Genomic DNA, 15,810 nt, shown 5'->3' on the forward strand with positions numbered 1-15,810 from the left:
CCATCAAGCCATAAATGACCATCACAAATGTAAATAAAGTGACTTTATGATACAATACAGTGTATTTCTTTCATTACAATACAATAGCACATTTATTATACATAGAATAAGGTATGTTGTGTGTAGTTTTAAGGCTTATTTAGTTGAAAAGTATATTTTATGGAAACCCGGGAACGGATTATTCCCATTTTAATGGTTTCCTATGGGAATTTTTTCATCGGATCATTATTCCGTGCCATTATGAGGCAACATTGAGGGGAAATGTCTCACCCAAAAAGAAAATGGCCACCGAGCTCATGTGAGGAATGAATCAGCCCATTTCCACAGGCTGATAAATTCCTTACATGGAGCTTGGACGCCCTCTTCTGGCTCTTTCTGGTGCAACACGAGGTTTTCAGACCAAACAAGCATTGACGTGATGGAAGGACTGCTACAATGTGTCCTTTTTTTCCGGTCAGGGGCGTTCCTTTAGTGACTCACGTACGGACTCGTCACCAACTCAAAAACAAGACTTCCGGAATATTCAGCATGAGTCTTAAAACGTCTTTGTAAAATACGCTCAGTAGAAGTCATTTGAAACCATTTTACAAATTATGGACATAACTTGTCCGGAGACGTCGGTTGTCCTTTAACGGCTGTATCCTGTATACCAATACTAACCAATAGCTTTACCAATAGCTTTGCTATTGGTTAGTGATGCTTTAAAACTGTCAATTTAAAAGCCATGAAAAACAGTTGCCGGCCTGCATACAGAACATACTCGGCTCAAGCGATCCGTATCTCCGAAAAAAAACGGACCAAGAAAAATCTCCCAAATTCCGCTATCAAGTCGAATGAACGTTCACCTTCAATTTTCCCGACTATTTTCGCTAAGCCGAAGCAATGAACCCCTCAGATTTATTTCAAGTCTGATCCTTTTTTTCCGTCTTCATCGACTGCCGCATGTCACACGTCCCTCAATCCTCATCTGCCGCTGCCCCCCCCCAACAACCCCCCTACTTTCTTTTCAGACCCTCATTTATGTCTTTCTCTCTTTCTTTTGCTTCACGGTTTCCTTCTTATTGATTCTCTTTCAGCAGTCCCCCTACTCTCGCCCAATCGCTAAATCACTATCTCGACAGCTCTATCTCTACCCCACTCCCTTCGCTCTCTTTCAAACACACACACAGACGGAGACACAGACACACACTTCATCAGTGTGTCCTTGTCCTAGTTGTCCTGCAGTTTGATGTTATCACTCGCTGTCTGCTTTGCCATCTCTCTTTTCTCATCTCACTGCTCGGGAAATCTTCTGGCGGCCATATTTCATGTACAAAGTGATCAGCGCCGCCACTTCTTAAAAAATAGATATAGACATAGTTAACGGGGCCCGGAATGGACGTTGCCGGTTGCTACGTTAGCTTGCGCGCTTGCTAATATGGCCGACATGGTTGGTTTCTTCGCCCGTCGGCAAGGCCCGAAAGCTGAAAAATATCATTTGTCGTGTTTGCCGTTCGGTCTTTGAACACCCGTTTACATGCTAGCTGTCGGGTTGAAGGAAACGGAGCCATTGCGGGAGTTTGAATGAAGTTGCTGACGAGAGCCAAACCTGTTTGAAAACAAACACCGAGTCTCCCGGTGACTGACATTGCGAGTTAGAGCCTGAAAGAAGACTGGATTAAGACTCTGGGGACCATCCAAGTATTTGTGCGTATGTGTGTGTGTGTGAGTGTGTGCTTAAACTCTGTGCCAAATGAAGAATGCCAGGGTAAAAAAAGTATGGAAAAATAAAATCAAAAGAGCTAAAACAGAAAGAAAAGGGGGAAATGCAAGATTATTATTTTAAAAAAAGCCCATTAACTCATTGACAGCCAGATTATGTGCAAAAATGTCTCCACTCCAGTGCCAGGGTTTTTGTCATTGTCACTCGAATTGCAGGAGCCATAGAATAAATATGACATAAATATTCAATGCAACGGAAGAAACCTTAGAGACTCTTTTTTCATCAGAAAAAAAGGTGTTAATTCACAAGTTATATGGGCGTGAAGTTATATAAACTTGAGATGGGGGCGTCTGTACAAAATACAATACATATTGATTTATATAGCGCTTTAACAGTTGAAGCTGAAACAAAGCGTGCACGTGGAAAAAAAGGGCAGGTGCTGCTCTCTTGTGGAAGGGAAAAAACATTGCCAGAGGTCCGGCCAGCGCTTTTGTCACGGTTTGCGAGGTGGTGATGGCGGGTGCGGATCCCAAAAAGCAGGCAGGAGGGAGCAGGAGGTTGTTTGAGAAATTGTATTAAAATAAAGTCAGCAGGAACAAAATGTAAAACATCAAAATCATCTGAATGGAAAAAATACAAAGTAGCAAAAGAAGACCAAAAGTAAAAGTCCGCCAAGGTTAAACAAACACATACACAATGCATGCCGCAAACAGGCAGCAAACAAACAATGAACCGGCACCGGATGGTCGCGCCGGGTGTCCTTTTAAGTGTCAATGATTAAACGACCAGCACCTGCGAGGCTGCAGGCAGGGCTGACGTCGCTACCCGCTGGTCGCCAATCTGATCGGGACGACCAGCACCTGTGCAGGTGGAGGTGGGGCCGACAGCGCCCCCCGTTGGTCGCCAACCAGATCATGACAGCTTTACGTCTTATTTTTAATTCCCGAATAAATTCGTGAATGGTAGTGAATGAGTTAACATAACATCCAGTATTCTCACATTTACTGTATCAAGAAATTTTTCATTGAACAGAAAAGTCTCTCATCCAAAAATATTTCGACGGCACTTGATGACGTGTATATTCAAAAGTGCCAACGTACATTTGGTCGGCCATTTTTATTTACAGTAAAGTCTCGTTATATCGATATTCAAGGGAGTCCGAAAAAATATCGATATAACCGGGACTATCGATATATCCGACCCTGTTTGCATGTAATTTTCTCCGTGCGTGCATAGAAATAGTATCGATATAACCGGGACTATCGATATATCCGATATCGATATAACGAGATTTTACTGTATTTGTTTTCCTCAAACGCGGCGAAACCCGATCAACTGCACTAACTTTTACAAAGGCCCCGCCCACAGAAAATTCGAATTATGGAGCTGCCTCACCCCTAATTCATAAAAAAGCCAAATTACAACTCTGCCGTCAGACATGTTTCCCAACCAAGGTCCCATCTGCAGCGAGCTCACACACCAGCTGGACGGCATCCCGCCCACGTGTGTGTGTGTGTGCGCGTGTGTGTGTGTGCGTGCGTGTGTGTTGCGCATTTTCCCATTAAGCCTTCATTAACACGTCTCACCTGTCAAGCACCCTCTGTGTATGGTTGAACTCTAATTCCCATAATCCCTTCTGTAATCTCACATCTGAGTTTCACAAACCCTGCCACGAACGTACAGACGCGTGCACATGCGTCCGTAACACAAAAAGCTGAAAGGACAACCGACACCATTTTTTTGCTTCCGAAATGACATCAGAAAAACGTTTTATAGCATCTAAAATATTCAAAACATGCAGGCTGCTATTTTTAGTCAAATGCAAAACACCAATAAAATTGACTTGGTGTCCAAAATCTGGCACAAATCAGCACGAAACTGGAGATTTTCAGAAAGTCCCGCCCCCACTTCGTGACATCACGCCAAGTTGTCTTGCCTTGCTCAAGAAACAAAACAATGAGCTCACGGACTTCAGATTCGGAGAAGATGCTTTCTTGTTATTCATCCAGTTATGAATATGATTCAAATAGTTCCAAATGTGACGTTACGTAGAGGATCACCATCAACCCGAAAACAAAACTTCCTGAATATTCAGTGCGAGTCTTAAAACGTAAAATATAGCTATATGCGGTGGAAGAGCAACAGATGCAGGCACACGAGAAACTTCATTAATAGCTGGTTCCCTTGCTTGTATGTTCTCTTCAAATTGTACAGATGGCTTGTGCGGGTTATTTGTGGAGCCTGATGGGATATTTTAACCTTGCAGTCTACACTCTGCCATAAAGTTGTCACATCGTCGTCGCCGTCTGGAGTGCGCCCCTCCCCTCCTGTCTCCTCCTCCGCTGCTCCTGGGAGCGGGCCCCTCCCTTCCTGAAGTGGACGTGACAAAAGTTGAAACGAGTTCAAATTTCACTGTGTTTTCTATCCATTTTCTCACCATTTCACACTTGTTTTTTTTTTTCACTTCTGTTTTTTGTTTCAAGCTCTGTCATCTTCCTTTCGTGTGTGTGTTTCTGTTTCTGTAGCCCCTCCCCTGCTCACTGCTGCGTGTGTCCTGCTGCGCGTGTCCCCTCCCTCCTCTACCACGGATCTTGACCAATCACATGTGGCTTTAACCCAAGACTGGGGACGGGGAATAGAGGGGAAAAAAACCGCTGCCATTTCAAGAGCTCCAAGAACCAGCTCGTTCCGAAAGACACATCACTCATTGTGGCGCTCCGTGTGTTTCCCGAAAAATTGTTTGTATGCCAAGATTATATTCTCGCGAATTTAACGTTCGTAAAGCGAGAAGTTCTTTAGCTAAAGCATTCGTAAATCAAGGTATCACTGTATAAAAAAAGTTACAATTTTAGAAATGTTTTAAAAATATTTAAATCGCCATTTAAAAAAATGAAAATAAATAAATAAAAATCGCCAGAAAATCCCCCCCGCCTCCCAGGATGCCGGATCAGCTTCCGAATCCATCCAGTATGTTAGCTCGCGTCAACATAAAGCACTTCGCATTCCGCGCCAGTTTAATCAATTGGATTTATGACTTTGTTTATTTTTCCATGCGGTGCCCAAATTGCCTGCTTGCTGTACGCATGGCTTGTAATGTGATTCTCCACAGCGGGGGGTCCCCAGCATGATCCCCCCCCCCGATCTCCACCCTCCTCCCCCATTGCAAAAACACCATATTCAAACTATCGGCTCATCAGCAAGCTCGGCAGAAACCCGATATCGATCCCGTCCATTTGAATCAAGGTGTGCTGCAACGAGGAGGGCTGGAGAACATGCAGAACGATCCCCCCATGGTCCCCCCCCCAGGCATTTGACACAGACTTCTGGTAACCTATGGGGCTTGTTTGTTACTTGGTCTCAAAGGAAAGAAAAAGTCATTTGGGAGGACCAGTGTGTCAGGAACAAATGTATTGTTGCTTTTCCGGGTTGGGGGGGTCACGAGTGCAGACAGATGAGCATTTTTATCGACTGACACCTTATCATATTTTCTGTCACATCTTGACAAGGACTGCCAGACAGTATTGAATGGTCAGTGAGGTGTGTGAGGGGGTCAGGGGGAGTTGAAAGGGAGGGTGGCAAAGAAACGTTTTACAGCAACACTGCACAACCAATGTTATACTGTATAAAATTCTGAATGTCTCTTTTTCCACTCAACTGTTCTTGTATTTGAGAATATCAAGAGGTAAATAAAACGTACATTCGGATCAAAGGTTCAAAAAGTCTTTTCAAAATAAAATCAAATAAAACTTAAACATAACTGGGCAGGCTACACATCTTTTTTTTGTTTGCCTTCATGAAATACACCGACGGATGACAATGTCAAGCCGTAAAATTTTACAACCTCATCTTACCTCCAAATTTATTCCTTCCTCTGTTCATTTTGTAATCTGCTTTCCCGATGAAGTAAAAAAATGGCATAGCAAGTGCATCAATAGCCCCAAAAGGCCGCACAAAGGCCCAACTAACTAACTCGCGTACGTGTGGCTTTTATCTAGGGTGAGAAATGACTCCAGAAGTATTCAAGGACGAGACGTTATCAGCTCCCTTTGCAGCCCGTCGGAGGCATTTTCAAACCGCGGTGGCCAATGCGACTTGTCGGAGACGCTAGGCGAGAAAGGAAAAAAAAAGAGTCATCTTCTCAAACTAAAACTACGTAAACATTCAATACAGCGTTAGAAACCTTTGACTCTATTCTTTCATCAGAAAAAAAGAGTTAATTCCGATATTATATGGGTCTGGAGTTATCTGAGCTTGAAATGGGGGCGGCTGTACAAAATGCAATGCAGACAGTGATACCTCGGCTTACGAACGCTTTAGCTAAAACTTTTCGCCTTATGAACATTAAATTCACGAGAATATAATCTTGGCATACAAACTATTTTTCAGGAAACACACGGAGCGCTACAATCAGTGATGTGTCGTTCGCGAATGAGCCGTTTTTTGGCGCTCCTAACAAGGAGCTGAAAATGGCAGAAGACTTTTTTCCTCTATTCACCGCGCCCAGTCTTCGGTTAAAGCCGCACGTGATTGGTCAAGATCCGTGGTAGAGGAGGGAGGGGACACATGCAGCAAGATACACGCAGCAGTGAGCGGGGTAGGGGATAGAGTGCTCACAGTGTGCTGTTGCATGCTGAGAGCCCACTATGAACACACGACACAGGAAAGGCAGACGACAGAACTTGAAACAAAACAAAAAAACAAAAGTGACAGAAAATCAAAAGTGAAAGGTGAAAAAATGGATAGAAAACAATTAAATTTAAGTACAGTGGGACCTCGGTTTACGAACACCTTGCATTACGAACTTTTCGGTTTACGAATGTTAAATTTATGAAAATTAAACATTGGCATACGCACTACTTTTCGGGATACACACGGAGCGCCAGCCCACCACGGCTGGCGGAGTAATTTTCGGCGGAAGAACACCAAATCATAGGACCGAACAGCTTCACAGCAAGCCTACCTTTCCACACCCCCTTTCTATGAGTGCACACGTTGTTCGTCTCCAAGGATTTATCACATATATTTTTGCTGTTATGGGACCGAAAAAGACCCCACCAGAGGCTCGTGTTCAGCCGAAGAAGACACAAAACAAAATTACAGTCGAGGAGAAGGAGATCATTGAGAAACACGAACAAGGTGTGCGTTTGTCTGACTTCACGGCCCAGTAGCAATATGCTAAGTCCACCATTGCTACCATCCTTCACAACAAAGAAGCTATTAAAGGTGTGTGTGTTCCTAAAGGTGTTTCCGTGCTGTCAAAGCAACGGTCTCGGGCAATAGAAGAGGTTGAAAAACCTCTGTTAATTTGGATTAACGAAAAGCAACAGCGTGAATATAGCAATTATATCCGAGCAAGCACAGCAAATTCACTCTGATATCGTCATGCGGCAACCTGGAAGTTTACCGTTTATTGATGATTTTAAAGCTAGCAACGGATGGTTCGAGAACTTTAAGCGCCGTACAGGGATTCATTACTCGTCATGGTGAGACAGCCAGTTCTGACAGTAAAGCTGCTGAAGCCTACAAGGGATCATTCATCGAAATGGTGAAAGAAGAAGGTGACGTTCCTCAGCAAGTATTGAATGCAGATCAGACCGGCCTTTTTTGGAAAAAGATGCCTAACTGGACTTTCATAACACAGGAAGAGAAGTCTGAACCCCATTCCATCAAGCCATCAACGACTATCACAAAGATAAATAAAACTTTATTATAACTGCACTTTATTATAAAGTGCAGTGTATTTCTTTCATTACAATACAATAGCACATTTATTATACATAGAATAAGGTATATTGATTGTAGTTTTAAGGCTTATTTAGTTGAAAATTATATTTTATGGAGACCTGGGAATGGATTATTCTCATTTTAATGGTTTCCTGTGGGAAATTAATTTTTCGGATACACACTTTTCGCCTTACATACTCTGTCTGGGAACCAATTAAATGCGTAAGCCAAGGTCCCACTGTACAAGTTGAAGAGAAAAGACAAGCAAGGGAACCAGCTATTAATGAAGTTTCGAGTGTGTCTGACTGCATCTGTTGCAATATCACAACTTCCAAGATGTACAACGCAGAGCTCCTTGAGACACTTAATGCAAAAAGCTATCCATTCCATCAAGCCATCAACAACCATCACAAAGGTAAATAAAACGACTTTATTACACAGTACAGTTTATTTCTTTAATTGCAATACAATAGCACATTTATTATACAAGAAAGGTATCGCTTGTGTAGATTAGTTGAAAATTATGTTTTATGGGGACCTGGGAACGGATTATTCTCATTTTAATGGTTCCCTGTGGGAAATTAATGTTTGGAATACACACTTTTCGCCTTACACACACTTTCTGGGAACTAATTAAGTTCATAAACCAAGGTATCACTGTATATTGGTTAATATAGCGCTTTAACAACAGCTAACGTAACAAAGTGCTAACATGGACAAAAGGCAAATGCTGCCCCTAGTGGAAGGTAAAAAATTGCCAGAGGTCTGACCAGCCCTTTACCAGCGCACCCAAGCATGAAAAACCAAAACCCGAACAAATTCGGGAATGGCGCTCTCACGTCATACTATCAATTCCCGAATAAATTCGTGAATGGAGGTGAATGAGTTAAACGGCGAACAGGCGAGCGTTTTCGCTGCAATTTGTTCGGATAGTCGAGTCATCCAACGTATCGTTGATTGGACTCCAAATGAGCAGCTTTTGTGTCATTTCGGACAGATGCCCAAGCCTCATCAAGGCACGGTCACGTCTGTTGCTTTGAGGACAATCCCGCACATTATACGGATGTGTGTGTGGGTGTGGGTGTGTGTGTGGAGGGGGAGGCGCACGGGTGCATGTGCGTCTGACATCCGTGACCAATCAAGACAGAAGCCACAGGCTTTCCAACTGCCGTCTCCTGAGACCCAGCAGTGGACAGCCAATATGTCAAACACACACAACACACACGCACAACACACACGCACAACACACACGCACAACACACACACACGTTGTAAGGCTGACAGATTGGTAGTTTATGGGTGTTAACAGACAGAAGGAACCTCTTTCTTCACTATCATCCGTCATTCCCTTCAAACCAACCTCCTCTGCACACACACACGCACACACACACACACACACACACACACACAAACACAAAGGAGAGCAACGGTGTGTTTGTGCGTGTGTGTTTTTTATTAAGGTAGGAAATAAACAAGGAATAGTGCCATTCAGCATAGTCTGCGTGTGTGTGTAAAAAGAATCAAATTAAAGAGGTGCAATTTAAGGTCAGAAGTCAATAGCGTGTTGACCAGTGTTGAACAGTGAGGCCTTCACACTGAAAACAGAATTTTAAAAAAGGGTTTTTTTGGGGGGTTACAAAGAGCAGCCCGGCGAACGGAAAAAGGTTTTGATAACTAAGAATCAAATGTAAATGATTCAAGCTAGACCCCCCCCCTACCCCCGTAATACATTAACTCATTCACTGACAGACGATGCGCAAAAAATGTGTTCACTCCAGTGCCAGGGTTTTTGTCATTGTCAATTGAATTCCAGGACCCACAGAATATGGACTTTTAAGACGACATCAATATTTAATGCAGCATAAAAAAAGAGCAAATTCCTTTATGAATCTGGAGTGAAATGAGCTACAAATAAGGGTAGGTGTCCAAAATACAATGTGATGTATACATATTGGTTTATATAGTGCTTTAACAATAGCTGAAGCTGGAACAAAGCGCAAAGAGCTGTCAATCACAGTCGCTGAAGCATGGCAATGGAGGAGGGGCCATTTGGGAATGACAAGATGGCCGCCCTCTTCGTGTCTTCGTTCTGCTCTCGGTCCTTCTATCTTTCCTCTCAGATTGCTAACGGATCTTAAATCCTCGGTTGTGTTTCGCTCAAGGTGGTGCCAAATGATTTCGAGAACCCCCTCCTCAAAAAAAAAGCCATGAACGAGGATTCCCACCTCCCAAAAAAAATGTGGGTTTGCAGTCTACGGTTGCTTCTCAATTCTCCAAGACCTCAACTGGATCAGATCAAAAGTCCGGGGAAGGGAAGTCCGTATCTTCTGTGCTTTCGTCAATCGCAAATAGCCTCAAGGCTCCAGTCCAAACAAGGTCGAGCGATGCGGTGCACCCGAAAGAACCCAGAAGGGCCCGATGGATGGCGACGATCTTCCAACGGGTCTCCGGATCTCATCCGGTAGCCAAAGGCACTCACGGAAACCTCTGGAACAGCACTGCAGGTTCTCTGCGGGCGATCGATGACCCACTGCCGAATATTTTCTACGGCGTGGCCCGACACCGTGTCACCTTTCACATCGGCTCAGCGTAAATCTGTTCGCATTCCATGAAGAGCATGTGGCGCCGACGGCGACTCAGCTCGGGCAAAATGGAAAGCGCGCCGTGCGGTGTTGGCCTTTCGGTGGCCTGTTGGACGTCATCATCAAGCGGAAAATACACTTCCTGGTTTGCTACACGTTCAATGAAAAGGAATCTCATTTAAATGTAATTATGACGGTTAAAATAATCGGAGTAATTGTAAACAGTTTTATCTGGAGGGTTAGGTGATGTAGGTTCTGCTTTGATGTCCGGAATTGATTATGTTCAATGGACTTCAATTAGTGATCATGTTTTAGTTTTTGGAACTACTCAAAAAATTCAACAAAAAGTCCTAAAATAATAATAATAATCATCATAATCATCATCATCATCATCATCAGAAGAAGAAGAAGAAGAAGAAGAAGAAGAAGAAGAAGAAGAAGAAGAAGAAGAAGAAGAAGAAGAAGAAGAAGACGACGTCTGTGTAAGCTCTCAGTCGTACAGGAGTGGTCCATTGATGAAAAGGTTTCTTCAGCCGTCATCTGTACTTCTTTGAAGGTGTCGGACGTTTCAACTCGGTGTATATCAACATTAAATGTACTCGTGACGACATTAAAGAGAACCAACTAGCCTTTTTGGATTGTAAAGTAGTAATAAAAGAGGACAGAGCGCTAAAAACAGAAGTCTTTAGGAAGGCTACGCACACTGACCAATACTTACTTTTCGATTCTAACCACCCTTTATAACACAAACTAGGAGATATCAGAACCCTCCAGCATAGGGCTAAACTAATACCAACAAGCGTCAAAGGTAGAGAAAAGGAGTCAAAACATATCAGGAGAGCACTCACTAACTGTGGGAACCCTCAGTGGTCATTTAACAAATGTCAGAAAGAAAGAATAGGGAATGAAAGCAAAAATTCTGAAGATACAAAAAGGAGAGGAGAGCAGTACCTTACATTGCAGGAGTTTCTGAAAAACTACAAAGAGTCCTTTGTCACACAATCATGCGCGCACACACACGCACGCACACACGTGCGCGCACACACACGCATCCCCGCGGCATTTGTTCAAGGGTCAACACCATCAGTGGTCATGGTTATGCAGAGGGATTATAGCGTAGCCACAGAAAAAAAGCTTCAAGCAACGCGAGCGCTCCAAACACACACACACACGCACACACACACACAAAATATGCAGCGGCATACACAATGATGTAATCTGGGAATGAATCTCTCGGGTTTGATCTGTGCAAGAAAAGGCCCCGAGCTCAACTCGTGCTCTCTTTTCGCCGACCGCTCAGCTCTATTTTGGTGTGGGTGGGATGGCCCATTTGCAAGGAGAACGCTGTCGTATGCTGTGTCAGAGTGTAATCGCACACCTTGAGCCATTTACTACAAGCGCAGCTGTCACAAAATAAAAAATAAAAAAAAGAAAGTAGAAGTATAATTGTCCAGCTAAGTGCAAGGCAACAATTTGACATCGGCAACAACTTACGAACGAGATACGTTCCGTTCTTACATTCGTAAGGTGAATTTGTCCGCAAGTTGATGAAAGAGGAGAGGATCAAAGCGCCCTTTTCACCAGTGGATCAGGTACGTCACGGTGAAACGTCTGCTACAAGCTAAATGTTGAAAGCAAATAGGAAGCTGTAACATCCATTGACCAAAACAGACTAACATCTCATGTCCCACATACTGTAAATCCGCTTCAATTCCAAGTCGCGACCATTCTGCATACGCATCGACGCTGTGCGCTGTCGCTCCTTTCTTCTCACATGCTCCATTTGCTTTCACAGGTCGAATAAAATGATGTGGTGGGCCAGATTTGACCCGAGGGCCTTGACTTTGATATCTTTGTTCAACTGTTCTCATTCACAAATCTTAGAATTGCACATTTGCATCCGGCACGGTCTCAATACGGCGTGATCGTGGCTGACTCGCTTTGTCTTACTGTGAGCCAGAAATGAGCGGTTCGTGCGTGTGCGAGCGCTAACGTGTATCGGCATTGTATTTAAGTCAGAAGGTGACAGAAAATCTGTGTTTCTGCCGCTTGTTTGTCAACCCACCAAGACTCGGGCTCATTAAGCCAATTAGTGATATTCAAACGGGTGACCTGCAGGGCTTCGCGGGGCCGAACAGATGGGACGGTTCCACCGCCAAACTGTCAGTGCCCAAATTACAGTCAATGAATGAGTCAGCGGTTCTCACACACACAAACAAAAACTGTCGTCATCCACCATGAGGTACAATGTTGTTATTGATGTCATCTGACTAGTGTACAGTGTGTATTGTAATTACAATGCATATTTTAGGAGACTGGTATAGATAGAGGACGAAATGTTTCTTCCTGCATTAAAAATCACCATCAATCAAATTAGTCACCCCCTCACAGTGAAGCTCATCACAGAGTTTGTTATTCAAAGTATTTTCATGACACTTTAATGCAGGGGTGCTGACACTTTTGCAGCGTGGGAGGGACGTGTGAAACGATCAAAATGTTCGACTCGTGACTGTAACGCAAAAGATCTCATTATTTTCCGATGTGTTTGGAGAATTTTTTGGATGTTCGATGACGTGACTCACCCGGAACGACACATTGGTGGCAGCCTTCGCTTTACTCTCCAGACAGTTGGGAGTTTAGTTTCTTCACATTTGTCGTTCTCTTTCTCAGCAAAATCATCAGAAGTCTGTGTCATGTTTTTTTCAGGAATAGTTCGACAATGAAAACTCCGCGTTTCCCTTCGTCAGTTTTGCGATGCTAGATTGGCATATGTAGGAAACGAACTTTGAAAATGTCATCGAGGGGAATAATGTCCACCTCCCATTTCCGTGCGAAAGTGATTGTTTTATCTTATTCCTGCCTCAATCATTTTGGCCACCATAAACTTTTGCAAAGGACTTAAAGGACAACCGACACCATTTTTTGTTTCCTGACTGACGTCAGAAAAATGTTATATAGCATCTAAAATACCCAAAACGTGCAGGTTGATATTTTTAGTCAAAGTAAAAACACCAATAAAAATGACTTAAAGTGGCCAAAAACTGCCACTAATGAGCTCAAAACTGGAGACATTCAGAAAGTCCCGCCCCCAGTTCGTGACGTCTCGTCAGGATACTCCTTCACAAACTGCCTTGCTCCAGAATCAAAACAATGGCCTTAGTGAGTTCAGATTCGGAAAAAGATCCTTTCTTGTTACTCATCCAGTTATGAATATGATTGAAATAGTTCTGAAGAGGAAAGCACAAGTGTTTGGGATCGATTAAAGAAGTCCTTCCGTATCAATTCGAGCCGTGTAAGCAAAGCGACGAAAATGGTGAGGGACACGACATATGAAGCATATATGAAGCTCTGTGAATAAGTACTATAGCATCAACTTGGGTGATATGTGGCATATAAGGACATGAATAACAAATAATAAGCTACAAGATGTCAACATCAATGCAGATTTTTTAATGGTTGATCTCAATCATGGTTGATCTCAATCTCAATCAAGTCTAAGTCTATCTATACTTTAATTGTTATTTTTTAATGTTTTTTATACAATATAAAGAGCAACTCCGCTTTAATGAAAATCCAGGCAACCTTTTAAACTCAAACGACCCTTTTTTAAGAAAGAGCAGTCCAAAGTATGAATTGATCAATAGGAACGTTTCACTTCCGCATATACGTACTATAGATCAGAAACATCAGTGCAACACCCACAAGATATTTTATTTGTTCTTTTTTAATTCTTTAAGAGAATGTAAAGAGAAACTGATTTAACGAAAATCTAGGCAACCCTTTACACTCAAACGGCCATTGTTTGAAACAGCAGTTGAAAGTATTAATGGACCAATAGGAAAGCCAGAAACGTGTCACTTCCGCCTTCACGCACCGCAGAACAGAAGCATCAGTTTAACACCTGCAGCGTATCAGTGTGTTTATTTCCATGAAAATGGCACCCGAAACGGTGTTGTCAAAATGTCTCCCCGATAAGCTTGTTCAGATTGTTTGACTGCGACTTTTCAGCTCCCCGTGAGCTCGTGTCGGAATTACATGTCAAACAAACGTCACTGTCACTTCATTGACTAGAGCTAATATATATCAACTTGCTTTTGGCCCACCTGCGGCTTCGATTTCCTGAAACAAATGTGTTTAGCCGTCAAGAGCTTCCTATGAGTCGGCAATCCCTTTTATTTGCTTCCTTGGTTCCTGTGTTGGTTTGGATAACTACAAGATAATCGGCAGGTTGACAGAACAGCAGCATGCAGTCATGCTCGAACAGAACTCAACCAGTGTCTGAAATAATGTCTGCGCGGACGCCCGGGGCGTGCAACTTCTCCATCAGGCGTACAACTTACAAAACGTCTCCGCCGACAACTTTTTCAAGAAAAAAATAAACAAAAGATTTTCTTTCAGCAATTTGCATACTCGGCAGCCAATCAGAAGCCTGTATCAAAGAACTTCGTGCTTCCGGATTTTCCCGAGCGTCATAGCCCCAGAAGAAAGATTCAAAAGAAGCTAACAAAATTTATGACGCTACAAAATGTAAACGTACCTTAAAAGCATCGTGGAAAGAGGAGTTCACGGGGCTTGTAGCAGATGACGCAATGCAAACATTGAATGTGCAACATGCCGAACAGTGTATGGACAAACAACGACTGTAGCAAAATCATCAGCAAGGGAGCATTTGTCGTAGGTACATTCTGAATTATCAATCCTTAATACTTTGCAACAATGTTTTTTTTTGCGATTCATAGTCTTATTGTGTTTCAGGTTGTGAAAAATGGGGCAGGCAACTTTGTGCCTGGGCAGGCAACTTTTCAGAGTTGTCTGCCCTGGTGTCCGCTAACTTTTTGTCATGAATTTCAGACACTGAATTAACTTTAGAATATTTTTTTAAAATAATTAACGGTGTTGTGTGACCCGACACATGAAACAAAATTGTGTAATAATATTCCGTTACACATATTAGAAATAAACATGTCATGAAACGATGCTACACATAGTAAAAAGAGAAGTCAGGAAACTCACAGTACCACTAGTTGCTAGCTAGCATGTCCTCAACCCGAGCAATGCACGTCTCCCAGATGTGAAATTGCTGTTATTATCGATGTCCTTTACTTTGTATTTCAAGACACACTTACAGACCACTTATACTAGCTAAAATTAGCCTGAGCAAACTTGCTAACATTCCGTACCGCGAGCTCAGTTGCTGTAGGCCCATCACGAGCGTTTGTGTATGAAGATAACGATGTCTGGGCTTGGGAAGGACGCGTTTTGCTCAAAAAGTAGCTCCGGCCTGCTTGTAATTAAAGTCTATTGCAGACAACTACATTAATATGAGTGTAGCGTTGAAATATAGCACATAAATTCGACTAACCTCAAGTAATGTATCTTAATGAACCGCGTTGGATCTGTGTTTTCATGAAACATTTATAAAACCAGTTGAAAATGTATCTAAATATTTATTTAATCAATGTTTTGTTTATTTTGTCGTCACGAGCAAGTTTGATGGAGGAATACGCAAGCAATTGAATGTAAATGAGTTTGATTACTCATTTATTACGATGCTCGGATGATGTTATTCGCTACATTGCTAACAGTGCTCAAAGTAATTGGCTCGCAATCCTGTTTTCACTTTTTGTAACGGTAACATGAATTTCACCGCATGAACAATTAATACAATACAATCCATCACATCCTTTTCACAACGTTTAGAAAAAAAATACAATCGTTTGCACTTGTGTTCTATTTGGTTCCGTGTTCCACAATCACACAGCGAGTCTGATAACAACCTTGGTAGCCACCATTAATTTCACA

The 15,810-nt window shown here is 42.7% G+C and overlaps 1 protein-coding gene across 5 annotated transcripts in view; it reads right to left on the reverse strand.

Annotated features, from left to right (window-relative positions):
* dcc (DCC netrin 1 receptor) overlaps positions 1–15,810 on the reverse strand; it is a 100,282-nt gene that overhangs the window by 65,665 nt on the left and 18,807 nt on the right. The window lies entirely within an intron of this gene.

This window comes from Hippocampus bargibanti, linkage group LG18 (genome assembly GCF_051943395.1).
Source record: "Hippocampus bargibanti isolate YZ-2025 linkage group LG18, ASM5194339v1, whole genome shotgun sequence".
Classification (NCBI taxonomy): Eukaryota; Metazoa; Chordata; class Actinopteri; order Syngnathiformes; family Syngnathidae; genus Hippocampus; species Hippocampus bargibanti.